Source organism: Callionymus lyra, chromosome 19 (genome assembly GCF_982586985.1).
Source record: "Callionymus lyra chromosome 19, fCalLyr1.hap1.1, whole genome shotgun sequence".
In the NCBI taxonomy this organism is placed as follows: domain Eukaryota; kingdom Metazoa; phylum Chordata; class Actinopteri; order Syngnathiformes; family Callionymidae; genus Callionymus; species Callionymus lyra.
The window spans coordinates 10,408,926-10,428,365 of NC_141836.1; the positions used below are offsets into that span (position 1 = coordinate 10,408,926).

The 19,440-nt window shown below is 39.1% G+C and overlaps 1 pseudogene across 1 annotated transcript in view; it reads right to left on the minus strand.

The window, feature by feature from the left end:
- Positions 1-2,605, minus strand: part of LOC148059444 (PDZ domain-containing protein 4-like) — a 37,392-nt pseudogene extending 34,787 nt beyond the window's left edge. The window contains exon 1 of the transcript XR_015709378.1: positions 2,473-2,605. The product of XR_015709378.1 is annotated as a PDZ domain-containing protein 4-like (transcript). The remainder of the gene's footprint in view (positions 1-2,472) is intronic.
- Between the last annotated feature and the right edge of the window lie 16,835 nt (positions 2,606-19,440).

Sequence of the window (19,440 nt, forward strand, 5' to 3'; positions counted from 1 at the left end):
TATGCATATATACTGTACATTTATTTATATTATTTACAACAATTCATTTTCGTTTATTTATTTATCTATTTATAAATTGTAACTTATAACTTAATTATTTCATATAAATTGCAATTTTGCCTTTACTTCAATTTTTTTCTTTACATTTCCAAGTCAACCTAGGTACACTTGCCGTTCCCATTAAAATGTTACTATTTTATTCAGGCGCATCCAAAGTCTAACCATTTCAAAACCAAGAGTTAAATATTTGTGCATTTGAACAATAAGTAGGAATCGCTCAGTTTTATTAGTACATCTCGTCACACAAACCGTCAAATAAATGACTTAAAATCCAGTAGTGGCGCCGCTCTCACCCTGGTGAGGTCATCAGAATCCATCATGGTCACCATTAATCTCACGATGGTGACAAACCTTCATAGAAAGACGAGATAGAGATTCTGCGTGGGAATGTGTATCGTTGGATTAATGGGATTAGAGATGCATATCAATGTCGACGAGAGATGTGTGTGTTTGTCTGTGAAATAACGCTGCAGGCTGAAGTGTGCACGTGAAGGTCGCGAACCAATAGATTCGTCTTCTTCTTTTTTTTTTACCTTCACCATAAATCCAGCCATTGCTATGATGTTTAAAGGTATATCTTAAATTAAATGTGTTGAAAGTGTGTGCAGGTATGCTAACACAATCGCACCTGCGTGACCTTTAGAGTGTCCTTGAGAAGATTATATCTTTCGGTGTGTGAGTGTTGTGTGTGTGCATGTGTGCGTGCACGTAAGGTGTAAGGCGATGTTGGTAATTATTGGAGCAGCAGCAGGCGTCGGTTTTTTCAAACCCTGATCCTGAACATGTTGCGGCACTTCTTGGGTTGGAGCTACACACCAGGCATGTCTCTGCCGGTCTCACGTGCACAACACTAGTGAAGAGCTAGTGTGAGCAACACTCGTGTGAACATGAGTTACGGCGGCAGGATGGCGGAGGAAAGACAAACCGCATTAGCAGTAAACACTGGTGGAAAAGAAACTGCTGACAAAAACCAACAACATGTGAACCGAAGCGTTCTTTGTTCATGGCGCACACACTCAGTGACACAAAGATACACACACGATATGATAAGGCAACACCTTTGTACACTGTGGAATTAAGTTATATTTATTTATCTAAATGTATCTATATCCATCCTACAAAACTGATGCTTACAAGTCTTTTCACTTGTTTTTTTTTCCATAATTTCACTCAGGACCACGGCGCCTGTTGCTGCAGCTGCAGCTCGTCAACTCATTAACTCGACAGCTTAAAGCCAGCTCTTCCCCAGCAACAGGCGCCACATTGTAACCTTTGATGTGCGTTACACTGTGCAGGAGTTAATCTCTGTTTCTATAGTGAATTACATTTTTTCGTTCTCATGTTTTTCTTTCTTAGTCGTCCAGGGTCAGATCTCTGTCTGGTTTAGTGCAGTTTAACTTTTAAACTAATGTGGACATTTACGATTTTGTACGCTTCTGCATTGAAATGGTGTCTGTTTGTACAAAACTCTTTTCGTTTAAATATGTACATTAGAAAATGATCTTAAGCCCCGTCCACTGACACTTTTGACACGTTTGTCTGGAGATTGAAATCTTGTTCACCATAACCACGCCCACTCTGCTGTGATTGGTCCATCACTATGTTTATCTTCGATCTATCTCCAGGGGATTCTTTGTATAAACAAAGTGAGACGTGATTAGAACTGGCTGGGGGAGGAGTGAAGCCATTATTACGTCATAATGGACTCAGCTCTTGTAACCTCTCGTTCGCTGAGATTTCAGACGGAACTTTATAAAGAAGTTGAAAACATGGTCATGATTAGAGACTTGCTGCATCTTGGAGAGGAAGACTTCAACATTTGAAACATGTGGGTGAGTCAGGAGAGTTGGAGTTTCACAATAGTTCACCTTCAATAGTTCATAAACCTCTGTGTATTTTCTTGCTCGGTTGCTTCACTCTATGTTTGAATCCGGCTCTTATTTAGTCTTTTAACGATACCAATTAAGTCCAGTTTACTATATGAAATTCTGTTTTTGTTCATTAGATATCAAATATTTATCTTAAGAAAAATCCCTTTTTATACCTCCCTTAGTTATCCCTTGTGTTATCTCTGGGTCAAGGTGACCCAGTGGCCCGAACAAGGTTGACCAAAACAAAAAAAACAACCTCCCCCTTCCCTAAATACATTTGCAGTGTTGGAGATTGATTCAGAGACAAACACAAGGGATACCACAAACGCATTTGTTTTCAGGGCCTCCAGGTCACCTTGACCCAGAGATGACACCAGGGCCAATTGACAACATCTCTCACGTCTCGTCTCTAATTGTGTCTCCAAATGTACAAGCTGATGTAAAAGCTTTCAAACCTGGAACACAGGAACCAATGAGAGAGCAGCCTCAGGTCACATGCTTGCCTGACGTTTCAGGAAGTCTCAAGACAAAGGCGTCCTACCTGGAACATGATCCTGTACTGCTCCTCCTGACGCTTGACCACACACATGTTGCAGCCCATGGTGGCGTCCGGTCTGGTCTTCACGTCTCCTTCAACGTAGGTCGGTCCTCACTGTCCCATGAAGATGTTCTAGCGTTGACCTCTGACCGGAATAAAAGGCTGGTCGGACGACGGAATTCCTGAGACGGTAGCCCTTCAGACCTCTGGATGAATGTTATGCAATCGTTCCCGTAAAGTTCAACAAGATGTGAGTGACGCTGGGGAAAAGTCCCGAGGGAATCCCACTTTCAGTCGCCGTCAGACAGAAATAGCGCAGCATTAAACAAAAAGTCTCTGCTGGAATCCTCCTTTTTTCTTTCTTTTTGTCCTGCCGCATTAAAGTTCTTTCAAGTGTCTTCCTGCAGGCGGAGAGAGAGAAAGCTCGGCGTCTTTTCTTCAGAGGGAAAAAAAAATGAATAATCAACTTTGCTCAACAGATTGTCGCTGCCCTGCAGGAGAGGTGCTGCTGAGGAGAGTCAAACATGTGCTTTCATCCTGGATCTGCTTCACATTATACCTGGATCTCATCTGAAGGGGTCAATCTTGAAGCCTTTAATACACACTAGACAGGTTTGAGTGGAGCCAGGGTCGCGTGTGGAGGAAACACGATATAAAAAAAAAATAGAAAAACAAATTCCTCCTCAGGCTGTGAGTTTCTTCTGCCAGTTGTATCAGCGTCAGTTCAATAATTCATCCGAACATCAGCGACTTCTTTCTTCCTCCGGCGACCGGGGAACGCAGACGGATTGGAAATCGGATCATTTTACCTCTCAAATATTAAACAAACTCTCTCTGACGTCCCGTGTTCGGTAGAAAACGTCGCTCTTAAAGTAAAGATATATTCACTGTGTCTGATATGGTTGTGCTATTAATGATGTCAGTTCACGGTTTACACATTTATTACTGTTTTCTTTGTGCTTGTTCACCAAAAATGCATAATAAACATTATTTTATTTAAAGATTTTGCAGTGTTTTTACTGAATATTTTCCCGCGATGTCATTTTGATTGATTTAATGTGCTTTAATTCGAATAAAGTGTCATTTTATGACTTAAATATGAACGTCTGTTTACAGTAATAGTGCTTGAAATGCCATTTAGCTTGTGAAAAATGGAGAAATTGTTGAATGCACCATCTGTTGCAGGTGTGTGTGTGTTAGAATGAGTCACATTATGGTTAAGAATCATTTAAAATGTGTGGAAATTCTTATTGTTCTGAAGTTTACTCACATTAGTTTCACATTTTATTTTAAAACTTTCCTTGTTTAGCAGGTAAAAGTCATTAAAAAGTGGGGAAAAGAGTCTTTAAATAATTCAAAACGGTCCCTTAGAGTTTCCATCAACTTCTGTCATTGCGACCAGACGTCTGAATGATGATCTAATTAAATTCCCAAATCCTTTTACCGAGCTTTTCCCGCTCAGGAAATCCCCCAAACTGCCGCTATTATCTGGAGCGTCGGCCTCCCACTGGTTCCATCAGCTGCCACCTCGGTCGCCCCCGCAGACACTTTACAACTGCAGGTGTGATCTCCGCCTCTACTCCCTGCTGCCTCTGCCGCTGAGCATCACTTATCTGTTGTCGCCGCCGTTATCCGTCATCTGGTCCGGATGAAAAAAAAGAAGAAGTTCTGAACGATTCAGTGACGAGGGAACCAGATGTGTGTCAGGATTGATGCTTCCTCCACAGCGAGGCAGTGGTTCATGTTGACCACAGGACACTGAGCTCCTCAATCCCCCCCCGAAAATCCTTTTGTGAAAGTGATAATCCGCGGAGGTGATCGCGGAATCTTCCGGTCGAGGAAGATGCTGGTGTTGCAACCCAAGAGCGTTTTCAGCCGGTGGATCCAGTGGCCTTGACTCCTCCGTGCCTCACTTCATCCCTTCATCTTCGCTCCGTCATGTAGCCACAAAGGTTAAATCCGGATTAGTTTCGCTCCTGAGTTTCCCGAAAGGAGGAAAGAGAACGTGTGAGAAAAGTATCATAATATAACTGTAAATATGCTGCTCAGGCTCAGATCAATTGTTCTTCTTTTTAGAGATAACAAGTGGGATCACTCAAAGACGGCAGGAGCCAAGGCCTCAAGCAGGCAAGATGACAATCTGGGTTTTATCTTTTTTTAATCAGTTGTTACAACAAATGTTTCTGATGTTTATTTATACAGCTGAAAAAAAAAATCTGCGTTTGATCTATTATCATTATTTACACCTTTGTTACAACCAAAGAAAAAACGATGGGTTTGATCTTTTATCTTTATTTAAACAGTTGTCACAAAAATACAAAACTATGGGTTTTATCTTTATTTAAAAGGTTGTTGCAAAACAAGTTTTTGAAAAACTAAAAAAAGCTGGATTTTATCTTTTTTTACAAAACTCTGGGTTTATTTATTTATTTTTATACTATTTATTTAAACAGTTTTAATGAAAAGTTGTTGTTTTTTTTGGGGTTATTTTACCTTTAAAAAAATAAATAAAACGCTTTTGAAAAATAAAATAATCTTTATTTAATCAGTTGTTACAAAAATACAAAACTATGGGTTTTATCTATTATCTTTATTTAAAAAGTTGTTGCAAAAAACGCTTTTGAAAAAAAAAAGAAAAAAGATTTTATCTTTATTTAATCAGTTCTTACAACGAAACAAAACTCTGGGTTTTATATTTATTCAAAACGGTTGTTACAAAACATTTTTTTTAACGCAAACATTTTGTTCAATGTTTATTCAAAAGGTTGTTAGAAATATAAAACGATGGGTTTTATATTAATTTAAACAGATTTTACATTATTTTTTAAACTATAAACAATGACCGAAAATAAACCTAATCAATGTGTGTAATTTGTTGATTGAACGTTAATGAAGCAATAAGTCACTAAATCAATGTATCTGGAATCACTTAGTCTTAACAGAGACCTCGGGGGGGAATTAAAGCAGAGACGTGCAGAAAGTAATTTGAAAAAAATCAATCACAAGCCGGCAAATTCAACCTGAATAATGGAGTCAATCCTTAAAAATGGAAAAGTTGGAATATAAATCAAACAAGTGTGTAACTCTATCTTCGACTGCAGGTCGTCTGGGAACCTATGGAATTAAAAGTTGAACAGGAAACGTCTCACTAGAATAAACCTGCTTAACTCATGTCACGTCGGCCGGTTCTGTCGTGACGCCAGCAGCTCCTGCAAACCATCGTGTCCTCCCTCAGCTCACCTTCTCCTCTCGCCTCCTCGGATCGTTCACGTCTCTCCGGCGCCTCCTTCCCTCGGATGCGAGATGTTAAATTCAGCGAGCGGTTCCTCGGCAGCTCTGCAGCTCTGCCGGCTGCTCTCTCTTCTTCTGCAGCATCCTCCCCTCGCTGGAGGAACAGCAGCCTCGGTGGCAGCACGAGCAGCCAATAGCCAGCGGCCGGCAATTAATTTCCCTCTCCTCCTCCTCCTCCTCTCCTCCTCCTCCTGCTCGTCTGCTTCTCCCCCCATCCCTCTGCACCTCCTCCTTCTGTTGGTCGCTTATTGTTTTTACCTGTTCATTCATCTCTTTGACACTTGTATGCTTCGCACTTTTCTCTCCGCTGAACATGTTTGTTCTTTGTGGCTCTGAATGTTTCATCAGGGATGTCAGGAAATACAACTTCCATCCTGTGGCTTAAGAAAGTAGAAAATATAATAAATACATGTTTGGACACTGAGTCTCATGTTGAGAAGAGAATTAAAGACACTTTGAAATATTGAAGAACCAGCATCTTGACAACCAAAGGAAGCAACAGAAACTATATTCATCCTTCCATTCACGGTCCATCAGTATCTCCATCCATTTATTGGTGCATCCATCGGTTCATCCATCCATCCATTGTCCTATTGGTGCATCCATCCATCCATCCATTGGTCTTTTGGTTCATCCATCCAGCCTCACACCAGCTCATTTATACAAGCAGTCGAGCATCCATCCACGAGTCTATCGGTCCATCCATCCATTGGTCAATCCATCAGGGCATCCATCCACAATTCCATTAGTCCATCTTTCCATTCATCCTCTAGTTCATCTGTCCATCCTTCCAGCCATACTCCAGTTTATATGCCCATCCATCCATCCATCCATCCATCCTCGAGTTCATCCATCTATCCATCCTCCATTTCATTTGTCCATCCATCCATCCTCTTGTTAATATGTCCATCCATCCATCCTCCAGTTTATATGTCCATCCGTCCATCCTCCAGTTCCTATGTCCATCAATCCTCCAGTTTATCAGTCCATCCATCCATCCATCCTCCAGTTCCTATGTCCATCAATCCTCCAGTTTATCAGTCCATCCATCCATCCATCCATCCTCCAGTTCATCGGTCAATCCATCCATTGCCCATTCATTCATCCATCCATCCTTCCATCCATCCATTTACCATTCACACATCCATCCATCCATCCATCCATCCAAATATTTATTTAATTGTGACACATTTTCAAACTCTGCAATTATAACAAAATGTATAGTTTTAATTGTTTATTAACTAATTTATGATTTAATATTTATTTGTCGTTTGTCAAAAAACATCTAATGGTTTTATCTTATATATCCATCTCTCAACCCAGTGTTTGATCATTTCATTCACTCCATTTCCAGCAGTGAAAAGACTAAATATGGACCAATTTTTTTGCAGGTGTTGATCATGAAGAGAAAATGTTTTTTAATTGTTTCTTCTTCTTCATCCTCGATCTCCAGGAGAACCGGTGTTCCGATCACTGGTCGAAACTAACGGCTCATGAGGGATCAATCACTCTGATTGACAGCTTTAGATTTCCCTCTGTTTCTACTGGTGCGATGAAAAAGATGAAGAAAATAATTTCAACAACTGAGCTTATAAGAAACTTAAATGTATCATTTCTGGATGTGAACGTAAGGTTGTTCATTATTGATTTGACATCAAGAACAGGATTGGTTGCAGATACAAATACTTCAGTGTCAGTCGCCGTGGAAATATCTGCAGCCTGAGGTGGTTACATGACGGATGTCGCTCCGACCCGAGCAGGGTCATGGGACGGGTGATGGATCGGTCATGTACTTGTCAGGCCTGAGAAGGTGCAGTGAGAAGAAGACCTCAGCACCGTCAGGTGGTGATGTTAGCTTCAGTAGCTGATATTACAGATATAAAAGATTTCGGATCATTCCTAAAATGAAACTTTCTTTTCTAATGGACAGAATTTATTTTTCAATGCTAACAAAAAAGGTTCTTCAATTTCATACCAATACCCACCTGGAACCCTGTTTTCAGAGTAGTAGAACGGGCAGTATCATTAAAAAAAAAAGGTAGATGGGAATTGCACCTAAAGTCTCCCCTTAAAAACACATTCACTTTGGCAAAATTTGGTCCCAATAAGTTCTACTGAAACTCTGTTTTTAATGCTAAGCAGTTCCTTTGGCTTTGACTATATGTTCCTTCTTATTCTGCTATATAAAATGACATGCAGGCCATATTTGGTCCACAGACCATGAGTTTGACTCAAAAAGGCCTTTTGAATACATTTGCACTAGAGCAGGAAATTGAAAAAAAAAAGATGATGGGTCCCAGGACGTGCCCTTGTTGAACACCAGGAGACGTTTACAGCGACTTCAAGGTTTTTAATCTTGAAATTAAGTCAAAAGTAATTGATCAGAGACCATATAAGGGCGTGTGAGAGCGTTTAAGTGTGCGAAGGTTCATGATGAAATATCACCGCTGTCGGTGGGAATCAATACATCCTCCTCCCTTCCTATAGACCAACATCTTCCCTTTTTGCCCCTCCACTTTCATCTTCTTTTGTCGCACTCCTCTTCTCATCATCCTCCTTCTTTTACCTTGTTCGCACTCCTGCTCCTCCTCCTCCTTCATCTTCTCCTCTTCCTCGCTGCTGACGCGAGTCCTGCGAGAGCAGTTTATCAACTCAACGCCGTAATTACACCGACAGTAGAGGGGATGAGAGAGATGCCTCCGCGGCGTCAACACACACTCCAAACACACACCTGACGAGAATCTCCACACATACCTTGCAGAAGGTCTGATGATTAGAGAGAGTGTGTGTGTGTGTGTGTGTGTTTCAATAATCCCTACGCTCTGACAGGCTTCAAGACGTCAACGCTCGACTGCCCGGGTCACGTCACGCGGGCGAAAGGTCAGACAATATTATTAAGAAGACGCTCACGTGGATCAAACACATGAACAAACACACTCCCACACACACACACGTCAGAAATGATTGACACTATTGAGTGAGTAAAATCATCGATTCTTCACGGACACTTTTAAAGAAACGCTTCAAAGGTAAAATACACACACGTATAGAAATCAAGACAATTCTGTGTGTTGATCGACGCTTCAATAAACCAGATAACGCCAGAGAATAATAAAATCTGATTTCTTTAAAACGCAATTCCCTCCAGTCACTGTTTATCATTTAATGAAAAAATAACTTTGCATTTGTATGACATTTGAATAATAATGGAAAAAACAGCAGCTTTTGTTTGAAGCAGTTTTCTTCCTGTATTTGGAGGTTCTATGCATCTGTTTACCTTTTTATAATTGCTTTGTGTGCGACTTTTTACAAGTACACACAATATATATATATATATATATATATATATATATATACATTAATCTCTATGATTGTCGATCAATAATACACTAGCAGTGGCAATCATCTTTAATTTATTATCATGTTCCCTGTTATATTTACATTTTTCAAAGGGAAACTAATGTGAACTAATCTGAAATCTCGGCGAACGAGAGGTTACGAGAGCGGAGTCCATTACGACGTAATAATGTCTTCCCCCCGCCTCCAGCCAGCTGTAATCATGCCCGCTTTGTTTATACAACGAGTTCCGTGGAGGTGGAGACTTCAGGGATTGTTGAGACGCAGTGACAAACCTTGACCAATCACAGCAGAGTGGGCGTGGCTTAACCCCTTTTTCTGATGTAACTATTTCAATGAAAAGAGTTTTGTACAAACAGAAACATACTGATGATACAATTGAGGTCCAAGATCTATTTAAGACACACTTAAATACACACATTAGTTTAACTTGATGTGTAGATTTAAACTAAATATGTGTTTCTGAAAAGAGTGGAAAAATGTTGCACAAACGTCAAAGATAATGAGTTTATATTGTAGAAGAACATTGAAATAAAAGTGCACTTAACACAACTTTTAGATTTATTCTTGGATTTTGCATATACAATTACATTAATGATTAATCAGGGAAAATCGTAAGGATAATCACTACTAAAAGACGGAATCTGGATGTATTAGATGAAACCATGAGATGTGTTCTCGACATACGACAGCAAAATATTAAATCATTAATTAGTTAATAAACAATTAAAACTTTACATTTTGTTATTGTTGCAGAGTCTGAAATATGTCACAATTCAATGCATATTTGGATGGATGGATGGATGGATAGGTGAATGAATGAATGGATGGACTGATGAACTGGAGGATGGATGGATAGATGGATTGAGGGATGGACATATGAAGGTAAGGTAAGGTAGAACTTTATTGATCCCTCAGGAGGTCTCCTTCGGGAAATTGATTGAACTGGAGGATTGATGATAAATGGATAGATGGATATATATAACTGGAGGATGGATAGATGGATGGATAGATGGACATATGAACTGGAGGATGGGTGGATGGATGGATGGATGGATGGACCTATGAAGTGGAGGATGGATGGATAGATGGATGGATAGATGGACATATGAACTGGAGAAAGGATGGATGGATGGATGGATGGACCTATGAAGTGGAGGATGGATGGATAGATGGATGGATATATGGACATATGAACTGGAGAAAGGATGGATGGATGGATGGACCTATGAAGTGGAGGATGGATGGATTGATGGATGGATGGATGGACATATGAACTGGAGGATGGATAGATGGATGGATGGATGGGCCTATGAAGTGGAGGATGGATGGATAGATGGATGGATAGATGGACATATGAACTGGAGAAAGGATGGATTGATGGATGGATGGATGGACATATGAACTGGAGGATGGATAGATGGATGGACATATGAACTGGAGGATGGATAGATGGATGGACATATGAACTGGAGAAAGGATGGATTGATGGATGGATGGATGGACATATGAACTGGAGGATGGATAGATGGATGGACATATGAACTGGAGGATGGATAGATGGATGGACATATGAACTGGAGAAAGGATGGATTGATTGATGGATGGATGGATGGACATATGAACTTGAGGAAGGATGGAAGGATGGATGGATGGACATATGAAGTGGAGGAAGGATGGATGGATGATGCTTGGCTGGATGGACGTACAGATGAACTGGAGGATGAATGGAATGGAGACTTCACAAACAGCTTTGTAAGTTGTAAATAGATTTCATTATATTTTGTATAATTATATTATTATATTAAGAGCTGATGAAAAGGACGAGACACAATGAAGACAATGAACAGGTCAGTCGTGTCTGCGATAATGTGCACTAATGTAAACACCGAGAACGTCCCTCAGTCGCTCGGTCGATGATGACACTATTATGTCACGAGGACGAACTCTAACGTGCGCGGACACGACGAGTTCTAAAGAGGTTGATCTGATCAATAGCTTTCACCTTTGTGTCGCTGCATCAGCTCGTGATGGCGTCTCGATCCATGAAGCTGCCCTGAAGATGCTCCCGAGGAAAGGTCACGCCGTTATTAACAATGAATAAATAAATAAAGACACACGGAAAAGACAGCAAGCTAGTTCCAGTTTTGACGCTAAATCAAATGCCCTTTGAGTTTAATCTGCTCACATTTGTTCTCAACACATTTTTTATTACTTTGAATGTTACAGCAATAAATCTAAATCTCATTTACATGACCTTATTTATAGATTAAAACTGTGGTTATTTAAAGCAATAAAACAGTGTAAATATTTTAAATATTTTTTTAATCGCATTTAAGCTCAGCTCAGGTGGTCATAATGTTTAGGCGAAAAGCCAAATGGTGCGTTCAAGTCTTTTCGTTTCCCAGTGTTCAATCTTATGCTGCCCTCTAGTGTTTGATAGTTTTCACTGCAGCAGAGAATGCAGTTTATAACTTGACCACAAGAGCGCGAAATGCTTTTTGATTTGATTTAGCCTTTGTTTTAAACTGAAGAAATCACGAGGAAAGATTTTTACTCTATTTAATAATAATAATAATAATAATAATAATAATGTTTCTTATGTTTATAAGTTTCCAGTTTCTGAACCTTTATTTCACTCGAACAATTTGTATTTATTTAATTTAGTACTGAATATTCATATAAATACTTTTTAAAAATCAAACCAAATACGGATGAAAATCCCATTTTTAAATGAATAATTCTTTACTTCGAAGCTCAATTTTGGAAATAATTTCCAAGAACAAAGCTATTAGTCTTAATATTTATGACACGGTAACTTATATTTATTTGACTTGTCAATTACTGACCAATGCTTTGACTGTTCAAAAATAATTTATAATTGTTATCACTATTTAACATTTCTACTGTCTATCAGTAATGATCAGTGCTCAAGAGAGGCGAAGAAGAGAGTGCAGGCAAGGTGGAGTGACTTTATATAAATGTAAAATGTGATGTAATAATTTATATTATACACATTGTTTTTACAGCCGTTTATTCTTTTCACATTATTCCTGTTACTTTATACCCAAAAGCTTTTAATAAGTAAAAGCTGTAATTAGGTATAAATGAATGAGTTTAATTCTATTTGTATTTATTGATGTTTATTTCAGCGTCTACAGGTTCTGATGGTTTGGTTTCATCCATCATAGTTTTCCATTGAAACCTGTGTTGCTAGAATTATTTCAGATGTAACAAGTGATAACACACTCGGTGTTTATTCTATATCTCCCTTACATTCCAGCTCAGAGTGCGATGATCGCACTTTGTTTCTCCCACACAAGCGGCGGATCTGCAGCCCACACCGATCCAGGTTCAGAGGTGTGTGAGCGAAGCGTGTTTGTCGGACGAAGACGTGCATTAAAGTGAGTGTTTTATCAGGAACTTTTTTGTGTGTGTATTTCTGTAATCCCATCGTGTCCCATCACCTGTAAACATGAACCCACAAGCACAGAAGTACTGGGACAAGAATGTTGCACAGGTAGGAGGACGAGGCAGTGACGAGCGAGTTCACAACATTAATCTTACAGTGAAACACAAATATTTGTAACTGTTTCTGTCACAAGAAAGCTTTTGTGTTTGTTATATTTATCCATTTGTTATTTATCTGTTTGTAAGATGTATTCTACATAAGTATTCTTTAAAATTATTATTATTTTTTTTTTCTTACAACACAAGGGATACCAGAAACACATTTGTTTTCGGGGCTTTGGATCACCTTGACCTTGAGATAACACAAGGGATACAACAAACACATTAGTTTTCAGGCTTTCGGGTCACCTTTACCCTGAGATTACACAAGGTATACCACCAACACATTTGTTTTCGGGTCACCTTGACCCAGAGGCAACACACAGGATACCAAAAAAAACATTGGTTTTGGGGCCTTCATGTCAATTTGACCCTGAGATAACACATAGGATACCACAAACTGATTGTTTCCAGGCCTTCGGGTCACTAAGACCCTGAGATAGCACAAGGGATACCACAAACTGATTGTTTTCGGGGCTTTGGGTCACCTTGACGTTGAGATAACACACAGGATACCACAAACACATTTGTCTTCAGGCTTTTGGGTCAAATTGACCCCAAGATAACACGAGGGATACCACAAACACATTGGTTTTCAGGCCTTCAGGTCAACTTAGACCCTGAGATAGCACAAGGGATACCACAAACCGATTGTTTCCAGGCCTTCGGGTCACTTAGACCCTGAGATAACACAAGGGATACAACAAACACATTAGTTTTCAGGCTTTCGGTTCACCTTGACCCAGTGACAACACACAGTATACCACAAATACATTTGTTTGCAGGCCTTCGGGTCACTTTGACCCTGAGAAACCACAATGGATACCACAGACATATTTGTTTTAGGGCCTTCGGGTCACTTCGACCTTGAGGAATACCATATACGTATCTGTTTTTTAGACTTTGAACCTGAGACAACACAAGGATACCACAAACACATTAGTTTTCCGGGCTTCGGGTCACCATGACCCTGAGATAACACAAGGGTTGATTAGAAACTTCACTGTTTTTGTGTCTGACTGAATATACTTGATATTTGTGTTACTGCTCCACACCAAAGCCCAGAAATACACGCAAACATTATTATTCACACGTCCACGCTCTCGTCGCTGATAAATCATCACGTCCACACAGTTTCGACTCCCACCGCCGGTCGCAGCCATTAAAACTATAGTATCAACACTTGCTCAACTCGCCGGCTAGAATGCAGAGGAGGATCATGGGTGGACTTGATGATGAGGATGATATAACCGCGGAGGATCTGAAACATTCACACAATCAGTGCAAAAGTTGATTTCCTGCATCAGTCACTTTACACTTTTGAAGAAGCAACACCTCCTGAAGCAAAACTCTGATTCATGAGTTTTTTTTTATTTATTTACACTTTGTATATATTACATTTTTTATTCAGGGGATTAATGTATAGTTTATTTTCTATGTCCTTATTTTGATCATCATGCTTTTAAGTAGCTATTTAAAAAATATTTCATTAAAATATATGTTTTGTTTGTTTTTAATAATACTTTTGTCAAGAGTATGTAGTGTTTGTAAAAATTTGGGGTGTTTTTTTTTTTACTGTAAGACTATAATGCTCTTTAAAAAATATAGATTTTTTTATACTTTTATTTTACGTAAAAAAAAATGTATTGCCAAATACTTATATTCTTAAATAATCTTTATTTTATAAATATATATAAATATTTATTTGGTTACTCTTTCAGTATATACTGTGGCTCCAAAAAAACTTGGCCACCGCAGCTTCAAGGGTCCAAGTACAGAGCCCTGAGGTACAGTAAACACACCAAACAAGGCTTTTAAAACATACGTCGGATTAAAACTCGAGGTATAAAATAGATATTAAAGTGAAATGTCAGAAGGAACGTTTGTTTAGTTTACTGAGGTCGTCATTGTCGCTGTTATTGATTTGTGTGGATGAAGATTCTCTGTGTGATCAGAGTGGGAGGAAGTCAAGAGAACAGAAAAGGGAGGGAGCGCTGGAGGAGGAGGAGGAGGAGGAAGAGGAGGAAGGTTATGAAAAGAAAATCCAAAGATAGAAGTCAGAGAAAGAATGGGACGCAGCAACAGAAGCAAACGAACTAGAGTCATGGATGAAGAAAAACATGTTTGTCCAGACGAATCATTTGATCAATGACTGATTTATTGATAGACTTGAAACACAACTCTGTGTAAATACGGGTCCAAAGGTTCACGACAGTCACAAAATGCTGTGTTTACAATAAAAAGATGAAGTTTAGGAAGAAGAGGATTTGAAAACCTTCAAGTAAAAAACGGTTGCAGTAAAAGAACTGGATGAAAACCCTCTGAGAAAACAGGAGGTCTCACTCTGCTGCTATAATGTTGAGATTAAACGTATGAAAATAAGTGTCTGCCAAACACTACCGTTACTCGCATTCACTCAAGCTATTACTCATTAATGCAGACTAATGTTTGGTTCCCCTCACTGTCTTTTGGCACTTTTTTGACTGTTAATATATAATTAAATTGACTTCCATGTCCTCATTTTAACAAAAACGCTCCTTATTTGGAGTGTAACCATTATGTGTCGCTGTCCATGGTGCTGATTTTTGCATTTTTTGCTGCTATTATTTTCTCAGTTAGAGTAACATTTAAAAAAAAAGCACTGAGACTGCACATACCTCCTCCAAGGTGCTCATTTTGATTGGACAAAAATGATAAAATAATTGGTTAGTCTTTCTCGTCCTGACGTCAAACTTTCTCGTCCTTACATGAAAGTTACTCGTCCTTACATGAAAGTTACTCGTCCTTACGTGAAAGTTTCTCATCATTAGGAAAAAGTTACTCATCCTTAAGTGAAAGTCACTCTTCCTAACGTTAAACTTTCTCGTCCTTATATGAAAGTTACTCTTCCTGACGTTAAACTTTCTCGTCCGGACGTCAAACTTTCTCGTCCTTACGTAAAAGTTACTCGTCCTTACGTCAAACTTTCTCGTCCTGAAGTCAAACTTTCTCGTCCTGACGTCAAACTTTCTCGTCCTTACGTGAAAGTTACTCATCCTTATGTGAAAGTTTCTCGTCATTACGAAAAAGTTACTCGTCCTTAAGTGAAAGTTACTCTTCCTAACGTTAAACTTTCTCGTCCTTATATGAAAGTTACTCTTCCTGATGTTAAACTTTCTCGTCCTGAAGTCAAACTTTCTCGTCCTAACATCAAACTTACTCGTCCTGACGTCAAACTTTCTCTTCCTTACGTGAAAGTTACTCGTCCTTACGTGAAAGTTACTCGTCCTTAAGTGAAAGTTACTCGTCCTTACGTGAAAGTTACTCGTCCTTAAGTGAAAGTTACTCGTCCTTACGTAAAAGTTACTCGTCCTTAAGTGAAAGTTACTCGTCCTAACGTTAAACTTTCTCGTCCTTACATGAAAGTTACTCGTCCTTACGTGAAAGTTACTCGTCCTTACATGAAAGTTACTCGTCCTTACGTGAAAGTTTCTCATCATTAGGAAAAAGTTACTCATCCTTAAGTGAAAGTCACTCTTCCTAACGTTAAACTTTCTCGTCCTTATATGAAAGTTACTCTTCCTGACGTTAAACTTTCTCGTCCGGACGTCAAACTTTCTCGTCCTTACGTAAAAGTTACTCGTCCTTACGTCAAACTTTCTCGTCCTGAAGTCAAACTTTCTCGTCCTGACGTCAAACTTTCTCGTCCTTACGTGAAAGTTACTCATCCTTATGTGAAAGTTTCTCGTCATTACGAAAAAGTTACTCGTCCTTAAGTGAAAGTTACTCTTCCTAACGTTAAACTTTCTCGTCCTTATATGAAAGTTACTCTTCCTGATGTTAAACTTTCTCGTCCTGAAGTCAAACTTTCTCGTCCTAACATCAAACTTACTCGTCCTGACGTCAAACTTTCTCTTCCTTACGTGAAAGTTACTCGTCCTTACGTGAAAGTTACTCGTCCTTAAGTGAAAGTTACTCGTCCTTACGTGAAAGTTACTCGTCCTTAAGTGAAAGTTACTCGTCCTTACGTAAAAGTTACTCGTCCTTAAGTGAAAGTTACTCGTCCTAACGTTAAACTTTCTCGTCCTTACATGAAAGTTACTCGTCCTTACGTGAAAGTTACTCGTCCTTACGTGAAAGTTACTCGTCCTTACGTGAAAGTTACTCGTCCTTAAGTGAAAGTTACTCATCCTTACTTAAAAGTTACTCGTCCTTAAGTGAAAGTTACTCGTCCTTACGTGAAAGTTACTCGTCCTTACGTGAAAGTTACTCGTCCTTAAGTGAAAGTTACTCATCCTTACTTAAAAGTTACTCGTCCTTACGTGAAAGTTACTCGTCCTTACGTGAAAGTTACTCGTCCTTACGTAAAAGTTACTCGTCCTTACGTTAAAGTTACTCGTCCTAAAGTGAAAGTTACTCGTCCTTAAGTGAAAGTTACTCGTCCTTACGTGAAAGTTACTCGTCCTTACTTAAAAGTTACTCGTCCTTAAGTGAAAGTTACTCGTCCTAACGTTAAACTTTGTCGTCCTTACATGAAAGTTACTCGTCCTTACGTGAAAGATACTCGTCCTTACATGAAATTTAATTGTCCTGACGCTAAACTTTCTCCTCCTAATGTCAAACTTTTAAACTGTAATCAGTTAAAAAATTACAGAGCACTGAAGTAATATAATTCATAAAGTTTTTTGCCAAATGTTTTGCAAATAAACAAAACGTATTTCTTCGTAACTGTGCCATCATCCGATTTGCTGCTGTCTCTCGATGCGTTTCCTAAACAAACTACAAGTCTAGCTTAGTCTCTTGGAAACAACCCGAGTGATGCATCTGCCCTCCTCGGGGATCTTTGTTTGCTCCACCAGTGGCTCTGACGGAGTGCGCGTCTGCTTGTGTGCTTGTGTGTGTGTGTGCGTGTGACGGGGACTATTATTACCCGGCAGAACACACAGCAGAGGACACACAGAGCAGTTTCCATCCGGAGGTGAATATTTTTTCTGCTATTTCCACGTTCATTGTTGCAGCAGCTGAGCTAGCATGATGGCTAGACCTGTGCAGGTGTGTTCGAGTGCCTGCTGTGCGTGTGTCAGTGCAGATGAATGTCCGCGCGTTCATGTGTCTTTTTAAACGTCGTTTCTTGGGGAAAATAAGATTCTTTCGTGCGGCTTTATCTGAGCGAGTCTTCGTGACGTCAATGGTCGGGATTCGTTTTTTCTTGTCGCACAGAATCACCGCAGAGAAAACCGTCGACCTGCAACATTTTTATTCAAATAAAATGAGAAAAAAAGACTATTATTGATCAACATGTTTTTTTAAACTGATGCCCTGCGTTATAAATAACCGTGTGGTGCATCACATCCTGGTTTTGTCAGGATCCAGGCCTTTTTTTTTTCTTTGAGGTTTATGTTTTTCATGTTTATTGGACGCAACGCGATTTGCGTCGATTCTGGATCTTTATCCTGTGAAGACATGTGGAAAAAAATTATCCTTAAATTATCTTTTCGAATAAAGTCCTCGTATTAAAGTGACACTCGGGGGCCACATGAGGCCGTTTGGTTTAACTACTGTAGCCCCCTTTTAGAAAGTCAAACTAAAAAAAAAAGTGTTTCTTATGTGTTAAAAAACAATTGAAAGGAAACAAATATATATATATTTCAAAATAAATTTGTCACGTTTTGTTCATAATTATATTATGATTTATGTTGAGTACATTTGAATATAAATAAATAAACCATTTTATTACACCTTTAGCTTAATAGAATTTAGAATCTTCTATATTTAACCTATTTTTTATTTTCCTTTTTTTTGCTTGGCTAGAGCTACAAACCAAGCAAGTTATATGGATATACTTATACTAGGAAATACTTTGGCTTCAATGACTTAGTCTTACCATCATTTATTTCCTTTTTTTCCAAACGCCTATTGTGATTATTTAGAAAACGTTTTTTATTTATGATGCCTTTGTGTTCTTTTTGGTTTGTATAGCGCCTCATTTAAAATAAATTGTCTGAATATTCAGGGGTTTTCTTTTGGGGGGTTATTGTGGTGATTTCTTAAATTTCATCTGGATTTAAGGTTTTGAAGAACATATGAATTACCTGTAATGTGAGTGGGTTGACAGAATGCTGCAGGATGATAGTGTTAGTTGTGTTTTTATTGAAGTCGTGCAAAAGGAACCCGAGTTCATGAGGTTTGACCAAAAATATATCTAATCATTGCTGTAGTTGGTCAAAGTTTTGTCTGTTGTGTGTCATTTATTGTAAAGGGGTTCAGAAAAAAAAAGAAGAGAATTAATGAATGTTTAAAAAAAAAGAGGATCCAAGATCAATGAAGTGCTAGGGATCTCTAACCCAGGGCAGACCCAGGACACACTGCAGAGAGACATTTTGTCCAAAGTAAGTGTTAAGAAAGTCCTAAATCTGTGTATAGTTGGCATCACATTCTTCCATTGGTTCTATCGTATATATAAAAATACATGAACTGGAAAGAATCTCACTCGACTACCTGTCTTTGGAGAAGAGGTTTAGGTGTCTGGAGGTGTGTTTCTTGAGGGATGATTTTTTTCGACCTGCTTCATTATGAACCTGATATGAATCTCCCAGGCTGCAGATTCAATAATCTTCCTTCTTCGGCATTACATCAGGTTGTAATGTCGCGTTTATTGCTGCGTGACGCTTTCGCCTCACACACTCTTTCCTCCTTCCCCTTCGCTCCCACATATATATATACCCCCTTTACTCAGCTCCAACCTCCTTCATCCCTTCCTCCATCCTGTCTGTC